The sequence below is a fragment of the Homarus americanus genome, unplaced genomic scaffold, assembly GCF_018991925.1.
Source record: "Homarus americanus isolate GMGI-L3 unplaced genomic scaffold, GMGI_Hamer_2.0 scaffold28172, whole genome shotgun sequence".
Taxonomy (NCBI): Eukaryota; Metazoa; Arthropoda; class Malacostraca; order Decapoda; family Nephropidae; genus Homarus; species Homarus americanus.
This window is the reverse complement of record NW_024738604.1, coordinates 639,704-648,984: the sequence shown is the minus strand read 5'-3', so window position 1 is coordinate 648,984 and position 9,281 is coordinate 639,704. Positions and strand designations below refer to the sequence as shown.

At 33.7% G+C, this 9,281-nt stretch overlaps 1 non-coding gene across 1 annotated transcript; it reads left to right on the top strand.

Annotated features, from left to right (window-relative positions):
• The first annotated feature begins 8,843 nt into the window (after positions 1 to 8,843).
• Positions 8,844 to 8,916, top strand: Trnar-acg. Its single transcript has one exon. It is a non-coding gene; the product is annotated as a tRNA-Arg (tRNA).
• Positions 8,917 to 9,281: the final 365 nt, after the last annotated feature.

Sequence of the window (9,281 nt, the reverse complement as noted above, 5' to 3'; positions counted from 1 at the left end):
ATTATTCTGGATGTACTTAAATAGTTAGGCACATAAAATTTTAGTTCAGAGAGAAAACGTATTTTTGGCCAAAAATCCTTTAAGGCTATAGACTTACAATTTTTGTCATTTTCGGCCAAAAAATGGATTTTGTTCAAAATTTCAGTATAGGTACTCCTGAATGTGCTGCTTAAGGATCTGTTAACCAAAATTTTATATCTTGATTATAACTTGTTCAAATGGCTTTTAGAAAATGTTCAAATGATTTTTAGAATATTTTAATTACTTTTGCAATGCTAATTACTCGCCACTTATGGGTTTTCGAGGTCATTTTTTGGTGCTTGTGTATTATTCTGGATGTACTTAAATAGTTAGGCACATTAAATTTTAGTTCAGAGAGAAAACGTATTTTTGGCCAAAAATCCTTTAAGGCTATAGACTTACAATTTTTGTCATTTCGGCCCAAAAATGGATTTTGCTCAAAATTTTAGTATAGGTACTCCTTAATGTGCTGCTTATGGATCTGTTAACCAAAATTTGATATCTTGATTATAACTTGTTCAAATGGCTTTTAGAAAATGTCTAAATAGTATTTTAGAATATTTTAATTACTTTTGCAATGCTAATTAATCGCCACTTATGGGTTTTCGAGGTCATTTCTTGGTGCTTGTGTATTATTCTGGATGTACTTAAATAGTTAGGCACATAAAATTTTAGTTCAGAGAGAAAACGTATTTTTGCCCAAAAATCCTTTAAGGCTTTAGACTTACAATTTTTGTCATTTTCGGCCAAAAAATGGATTTTGTTCAAAATTTCATTATAGGTACTCCTGAATGTGCTGCTTAAGGATATGTTAACCAAAATTTGATATCTTTATTATAACTTGTTCAAATGGCTTTATAAAATGTTCAAATGATTTTTAGAATTTTTTTATTACTTTTGCAATGCTAATTACTCGCCACTTATGGGTTTTCGAGGTCATTTCTTGGTGCTTGTGTATTATTCTGGATGTACTTAAATAGTTAGGCACATTAAAATTTAGTTCAGAGAGAAAACGTATTTTTGGCCAAAAATCCTTTAAGGCTATAGACTTACAATTTTCGTCATTTCGGCCAAAAAATGGATTTTGTTCAAAATTTCAGTATAGGTACTCCTGAATGTGCTGCTTAAGGATCTGTTAACCAAAAATTTGATATCTTGATTATAACTTGTTCAAATGGCTTTTAGAAAATGTTCAAATGATTTTTAGAATATTTTAATTACTTTTGCAATGCTAATTACTCGCCACTTATGGGTTTTCGAGGTCATTTCTTGGTGCTTGTGTATTATTCTGGATGTACTTAAATAGTTAGGCACATTAAATTTTAGTTCAGAGAGAAAACGTATTTTTGGCCAAAAATCCTTTAAGGCTTTAGACTTACAATTTTTGTCATTTTCGGCCAAAAAATGGATTTTATTCAAAATTTCAGTATAGGTACCCCTAAATGTGCTGCTTAAGGATCTGTTAACCAAAATTTGATATCTTGATTATAACTTGTTCAAATGGCTTTTAGAAAATGTTCAAATGATTTTAGAATATTTTAATTACTTTTGCAATGCTAATTACTCGCCACTTATGGGTTTTCGAGGTCATTTCTTGGTGCTTGTGTATTATTCTGGATGTACTTAAATAATTAGGCACATTAAATTTTAGTTCAGAGAGAAAACGTATTTTTGGCCAAAAATCCTTTAAGGCTTTAGACTTACAATTTTCGTCATTTCGGCCAAAAAATGGATTTTGTTCAAAATTTCAAATAGGTACCCTGAAAATGTGCTGCTTAAGGATCTGTTAACCAAAATTTGATATCTTGATTATAACTTGTTCAAATGGCTTTTAGAAATAAGTTCAAACATTTTAGAATATTTTAATTACTTTTGCAATGCTAATTACTTGCCACTTATGGGTTTTCGAGGCCATTTCTTGGTGCTTGTGTATTATTCTGGATGTACTTAAATAGTTAGGCACATTAAATTTTAGTTCAGAGAGAAACATTGGCCAAAAATCATTTATATAGACCAAAATTTTTATTGGCCAAAAATGATTTGTTCCAAAATTTCATATAAAATTCTAATGCCACATGATCTGCCAACCAAAATTTATATTCTGATTAATAACTTCAAATGGCTTTTAGAAACGTTCTGATTTTTAATATTTTAATTACTTCACGCTAACGCCACTTATGCCTGAGTCATTTCTTCTTGTGTATTATTCTGATGTACTAAATAAAGAAAAATTAGTTCAGAGAGAAACGTATTTTTGGCCAAAAATCCTGCTATTTAGACTTACAATTTTTCATTTTCACCAAAAATGGATTTGTTCAAAATTTCAGTATAGGTACTCCTGAATGTGCTGCTTAAGGATCTGTTAACCAAAATTTGATATCTTGATTATAACTATGTTCAAATGGTTTTAGAAATGTTCAAATGATTTTTAGAATATTTTAATTACTTTAGCAATGCTAATTACTGCCACTTATGGGTTTTTCGAGGTCATTTCTTGGTGCTTTGTATTATTCTGGATGTACTTAAATAGTTAGGCACATTAAATTTAGTTCAGAGAGAAAGAGTTTTAAAAATCCTTTAAGGCTTTAGACTCAAATTTGTCATTTTCGACCAAAAATGGATTTTGTTCAAAATTTCAGTATAGGTACCCTGAATGTGCAAGCAGATCTGTTAACCAAAATTTGATATCTTGATTATAACTTGTTCAAATGGCTTAGAAATGTTCAAATGATTTTTAGAATATTTCAATTAATTTTTAATTACTATCCCACTTATGGGTTTTTCGAGGTCATTTTGGTGCTTGTATTATTCTGATGTACTAAAATAAGAGAAAGTACATTAAATTTTATTCAGAGAGAAAATCGCATTTTGCCAAAAATCCTTAACTATAGACTTACAATTTTATTTCTGGCCAAAATGGATTTGTTCAAAATTTCAGTATAGGTAACCCTGAATGCTTAACGATCTGTTAACCAAAATGATATCTTGATTATAACTTGTCCAAATGGCTTTAGAAAATGTTCAAATGATTTTAGAATATTTAATTACTTTTCAATGCTCAATTACTGCCACTTATGGGTTTTCGAGGTCATTTCTTTGCGTTTGTGTATTATTCCTGATGTACTTAAATAGTTAGCACATTAAATTTTAGTTCAGAGAGAAACGTATTTTTGCCAAAAATCCTTAAGGCTTTAGACTTATTACTTTTTATTTTTTTGGCCAAAAAATGATTTTGTTCAAAATTTCAGTATAGGTACTCTGAATGTGCTGCAAGGATTAGTTAACCAAAATTTGATATCTTGATTATAAACTTGTTCAAATGGCTTTTTAAATGTTCAAAATGATTTTGTTTTAATTACTTTTTGCAATGCTAATTACCCGCCACTTAGTGGGTTTTTGAGGTCATTTCTTGTTGTGTATTATTCTCTGATGTACTTAAATAGTTAGGCACATTAAATTTTAGTTCGAGAAAACGACATTAAAAATCCTTTATGCTAAGAACAATTTCGTCATTAGGCCAAAAAAATTATTTTGTTCAAAATCATAGTACCCTGAATGCTGCTTAAGATCTGTTAAAAAATTTATATTTGATTATAACTTGTTCAAATGGCTTTTAGAAAATGTTCAAAATGATTTTTTAAATATTTAATTACTTTTTAATGCAAATTACTCGCCACTTGCGGGTTTTATGTCATTTCTTGGTTGCTTATATTATCTTCTGGATGTACTAAATAAGTTAGCACACATAAATTTTAGTTCGAGAAACGTATTTGCTAAAAACTTTAGCTCATAGACTTACAAATTTCGTCATTTCGGCCAAAAATGGATTTTGTTCAAAATTTGCATAGTACTCCTGAATGTGCTGTTGCATGATCTGTTAACCAAAATTTGATATTGATTATAACTTGTCTCAAATGGCTTTTAGAAAAAAGCCCAAATGATTTTAGAATATTTTAATATTTTTTGTAATGCTAATACGCCAAATTAATGGTTTTTGAGATTACTTTGCTTGTGTATTATTCTGATGTACTTAAATAGTTATAAATTTTAGTTCAGAGAGAAAACGTATTTTTGGCCAAAAACCTTTAAGGCTAGTAGATCATACAATTATTTAAATGGTTTTGTTCAATCAGTACTGTAGGATCCTGAATGTGTTATGATCTGTTAACCAAAATTTGATATCTGATTATAACTTGTCAAAATGCTAGAAAAAGTTCAAATGATTTTAGAATATTTTAATTACTTTTGTAATGCTAATTACCTCGCCACTTACGGAAGTTTTGGAGGCTTTTGAAGCCAGATTATTCTTGACGTACTTAAATAGTTAGCATTAAATTTTAGTTCAGAGAAAACCCAATTTACTAAAAATCCTATATATTAGACTAAAATTTTCGCTTCTGCCAAAAAACGGGATTTTGTTCAAAATTTCAGTATAGTACCCTGAATGTTGCTTAAGGATCTGAACCAAAAATTTGATATCTGATTATAACTTGTTCAAATGGCTTAGAAGTTCAAATGATTTTAGAATATTTAATTACTTAAATGCTAATTACTCGCCACTTATGGATAAGGCTTGGTGCTGTATTATTCTGATGTTAAAGTTAGGCACATTAAATTTAGTTCGAGAGAAAACGTATTTTTAACAAAAATCTATAGCTATAGAACTCTACAATTATTTCGGCCAAAATGGATTTTGTTCAAAAATTCAGTATAGTACTCCTGAATGTGCTATGCTTAAGATCTGTTAAACAAAATTTGATATCTTGATTATAACCTGTTCAAATGGCTTAATTTTCGTCATTTTCGGCCAAAAATGGATTTTGTTCAAAATTTCAGTATAGGTACTCCTGAATGTGCTGGTTAAGGATCTGTTAACCAAAATTTGATATCTTGATTATAACTTGTTCAAATGGCTTTAGAAAATGTTCAAATGATTTTTAGAATATTATACTTACTTTTTGCAATGCTAATTACTCGCCACTTATGGGTTTTCGTATCATTTCTGGTGCTTGTGTATTATTCTGATGTACTTAAATAGTTATACATTAAATTTTTAGTTCAGAGAGAAAACGTATTTTTGGCCAAAATCCTTAAGGCTAGATTTCATAATTTTTCATTTCGGCCAAAATGATTTTTGTTCAAAAATTTCAGTATAGGTACTCCTGAATGTGCTGCTTACGATCTGTTAACCAAAATTTGATATCTTGATTATAACTTGTTCAAAATGGCTTTTAGAAAATGTCTAAAATGATTTTTTAGAATATTTTAATTACTTTTGCAATGCTAATTACTCTCGCCACTTATGGGTTTTCGAGGTCATTTCTTGGTGCTTGTGTATTATTCGATGTACTTAAATAGTTAGGCACATTAAATTAGTTCAGAGAGGAAAAACGTATTTTTGGGCCAAAACTTTAAGGCTATAGACTTGCTAATTTTCGTCATTTCGGCCAAAAATGGATTTTGTTCAAAATTTCAGTATATAGGTACTCCTGAATGTGCTGCTTACGATCTGTTAACCAAAATTTGATATCTTGATTATAACTTGTTCAAAATGGTTTTAGAAAATGTTCAAAATGATTTTTAGAATATTTTAATTACTTTTTGCACGCTAATTACTCGCCACTTGCGGGTTTTCGAGGTCATTTCTTGGTGCTTGTGTATTATTCTGGATGTACTTAAATAGTTAGGCACATTTAATTTTAGTTCAGAGAGAAAACGTATTTTTGGTCAAAAATCCTTTAAGGCTATAGATTTGATAATTTTTCTTCATTTCGGCCAAAAAATGGATTTTGTTCAAATTTCAGTGGCAGTACTCCTGAATGTGCTGCTAAGGATCTGCTAACCATAATTTGATATCTTGATTATAACTTGTTCAAATGTATTTTTAGAAAATGTTCAAATGATTTTTAGAATATTTTAATTACTTTTGGTAATGCTAATTACTCGCCACTTGCGGGTTTCGTATTATTTCTTAGTGCTTGTGTATTATTCTGGATGTACTTAAATAGTTAGGCACATTAAATTTAGTTCAGAGAGAAAACGTATTTTTGGCCAAAAACTTTTTGCATATTATATGATCTTCTTACAATTTTCGTCATTTCGGCCAAAAAATGGATTTTGTCTTCAAAATTTCAGTATAGGTACTCCTGAATGTGCTGCTTACGATCTGTCAACCAAAATTTGATATCTTACTATAACTTGTTCAAATGGCTTTTAGAAATGTTCAAATGATTTTTTAGAATATTTTAATTACTTTTTGGTAATGCTAATTACTCTGCCACTTATGGGTTTTTGAGGTCATTTTCTGGTGCTTGTGTATGATCTCTGATGTACTTAAATAATAATAATAGTTAGGCACATTAAATTCTTAGTTCAGAGAGAAACGTATTTTGCCAAAAACTTTTGGCTATAGACTTACAATTTTTGTCATTTCGGCCAAAAAATGATTTTGTTCAAAATCAGTATAGGCAATTCCTGAATGTGCTGCTTACGATCTGTTAACCAAAATTTGATATCTTGATTATAACTTGTTCAAATGGCTTTTAGAAAATGTTCAAATGATTTTTAGAATATTATAATTACTTTTGCAATGCTAATTACTCGCCACTTATGGGTTTTCGTGGTCATTTCTTGGTGCTTGGGTATTATTCTGGATGTACTTAAATAGTTAGGCACATTAAATTTTAGTTCAGAGAGAAAAAGTATCAAATTTTGGTTAACAGATCCTTAAGCAGCACATTTAGGAGTACCTATACAGAAATTTGGAACAAAATCCATTTTTTGGCCGAAAATGACAAAAATTGTAAGTCTAAAGCCTTAAAAGATTATTGGCCAAAAATACTTTTTCTCTCTTAACTAAAATTTAATGTGCCTAACTATTTAAGTACATCCAGAATAATACACAAGCACCAAGAAATGGGGGAGAATGAAGGAAGGGGAGAGGGAGGGAAGGGAGAGGGTTACGGGAGAGATAGAAGGAAAGTGGGAAAGATGGAGGAAGATGAGAAGGGGAGGGAAGGAGAAAAGAGGGTTTTGGGGAAGGAAAGAAGGGTGATTGGAGGAAGAGGCGAGAGAGGGAGGGAGAGGAGAGAAGGAGGAAGAGATAGGAAGGAAGGGGAGGAATTGGAGTAAAATTATTAATATACTGAAAAGGGGAGGACAATCTCTCTCTCTCTCTCTCTCTTTCACCGTCTGACCTTCTCCTCCACCCTTCCCCCTCCACCCTCCCCCCTCCCCCCTCCCCCCTCTCCCTGGCCACGCCTTTATCACAAACTTCAGTCCTGTCTATCCCGAGGCTGTTTCCTGCAGTCTGGGAGTGAGTGGGAAGGGTGAGTGGGAGGGAAAGAGGGATAGTGGGAGGTAGGGAAGGAGAGTGAGTGAGTGGGAGGGAGGGCGGGAAGGAGGATTAGTGAAACGGAGGGAGTGGGTGGGAGAGAAGGAGGTTGAGTGGGAAGGAAAGAAAGAGGGATAGCGGAAGGGAGGAGGGAGGATAGGTCTTATCTTATAGAAATTGTGATCTAAATTTTTTTTCCAGGAGGAGGCAGTGTGTGTGTGTGTGTGACCGGCACTGCACTCGATCGCCTTCACATCCTCAGCTGGAAATGCAGGTGCTCGTTCACAGCTGGATGGGGCCGGTGGTGTCTCAGAATCAAACCAGCGTCCCGAACAACAGGAGGTGAGCATTGTTTCCACTCGGCCACCGTACCCCTATAGTAAGAGAGAGATGGGTTTCTTTAGATTGGGGGTTAGGTTAGGTTAGATAAGATTAGTTTAAGCAAGGTTAGGTACGATTAGTTTAAGCAAGGTTAGGTAGGATTAGTTTAAGCAAGGTTAGGTACGATTAGTTTAAGCACGGTTAGGTAGGATTAGTTAAAGCAAGGTTAGGTAGGATTAGTTTAAGCAAGGTTAGGTAGGATTAGTTTAAGCAAGGTTAGGTAGGATTAGTTTAAGCAAGGTTAGGTAGGATTAGTTTAAGCTAGGTTAGGTAGGATTAGTTTAAGTAAGGTTAGGTAGGATTAGTTTCAGCAAGGTAGGATTAGTTTAAGCTATGTCCCGAGGATTAGCGAGTCCTGGGGGTGATTTATTATTGTTGTGTAATTAGTAGGGTGAATGTGGGTCGTTAATTAAACAAATGCGTTCGTTAGTAAATCATTAACGAGGTTGAATGAGGTCATTAGGTGGTCCACGTTTTCTTTGGTGTGAGGAGGAAGTGGAGGAGGAGGAGGAGGAGGAGGAGGAGGGTGATGGGGGAGGAGAAGGAAGAGATGAAGAAGATGAATCTGTGTGGTATTGTTTTTGTTTTGTTGAGGAGGAAGAGAGGGAGGGGGGGGGGAAGGAAAAGGAAGAGGAGTAAGAGGGGTGGACGCAAGAGAGTGATTTCAAAGCTTAACCCTTTGACCACGATGATTTAACCCTTGACGACGATGATTTAACCTTTGACGACGATGATTTAATTTCCACCCCCAGGCAGCGGTGACAGTGCTTGCTTGCGAAGAAGAATTACTGTGTATTAACCTGGCTATACTGTATACTTTGGAGCCTTTTACTGTATACCTAGGGGGGAGGCAGTTTTTTTTCTGTATGGTTAATAGTCATGAGTAAACTGGTGTGTATTTATGTATGTATGTATGTGTGTGTGTGTGTGTGTGGTACATTATTATCGATGGATCTTTGGGGATGGCGAATACAGAATTATCGTAATATGTTGAGAGAATTCGCGCTTTGAGAGAGAGAGAGAGGAGAGAGAGAGAGAGAGAAAGAGAGAGAGAGAGAGAGAGAGAGAGAGAGAGAGAGAGAGAGCACCATTAACTCTTCCTTCAACAGGCCTTGTGGCGCAACGGATAACGCGTCTGACTACGGATCAGAAGATTCCAGGTTCGAATCCTGGCAAGGTCGATGAAAGTTTTTATTTATTTTTTTAATGTACTGTTTATGATTCTAACTGAGGCTATGGTGGTGATGGTGATGATAGTGAAGGTGATGGTGACAATGAAAAGGGTGGTATTAATAATGGTAGTGAGGTTGGTAATGATGATGCGATAGTGATGAAAGTGATGCTGATAATGGTGGTGATAATGATGATATTAATGATGGTGGTGATGACGAATAGAGAGAGAGAGAGAGAGAGAGATTAATAGATCGAAAAATACATATACAGATGGTTATCGGCAGTCCATTGCTACTCTCCCTATCCCCAGTCGTTGCAACAGCTTGCACCACCGGACCAGGAAAAGGGAGAGCCAAGGTGTGTGGCTGCAGCC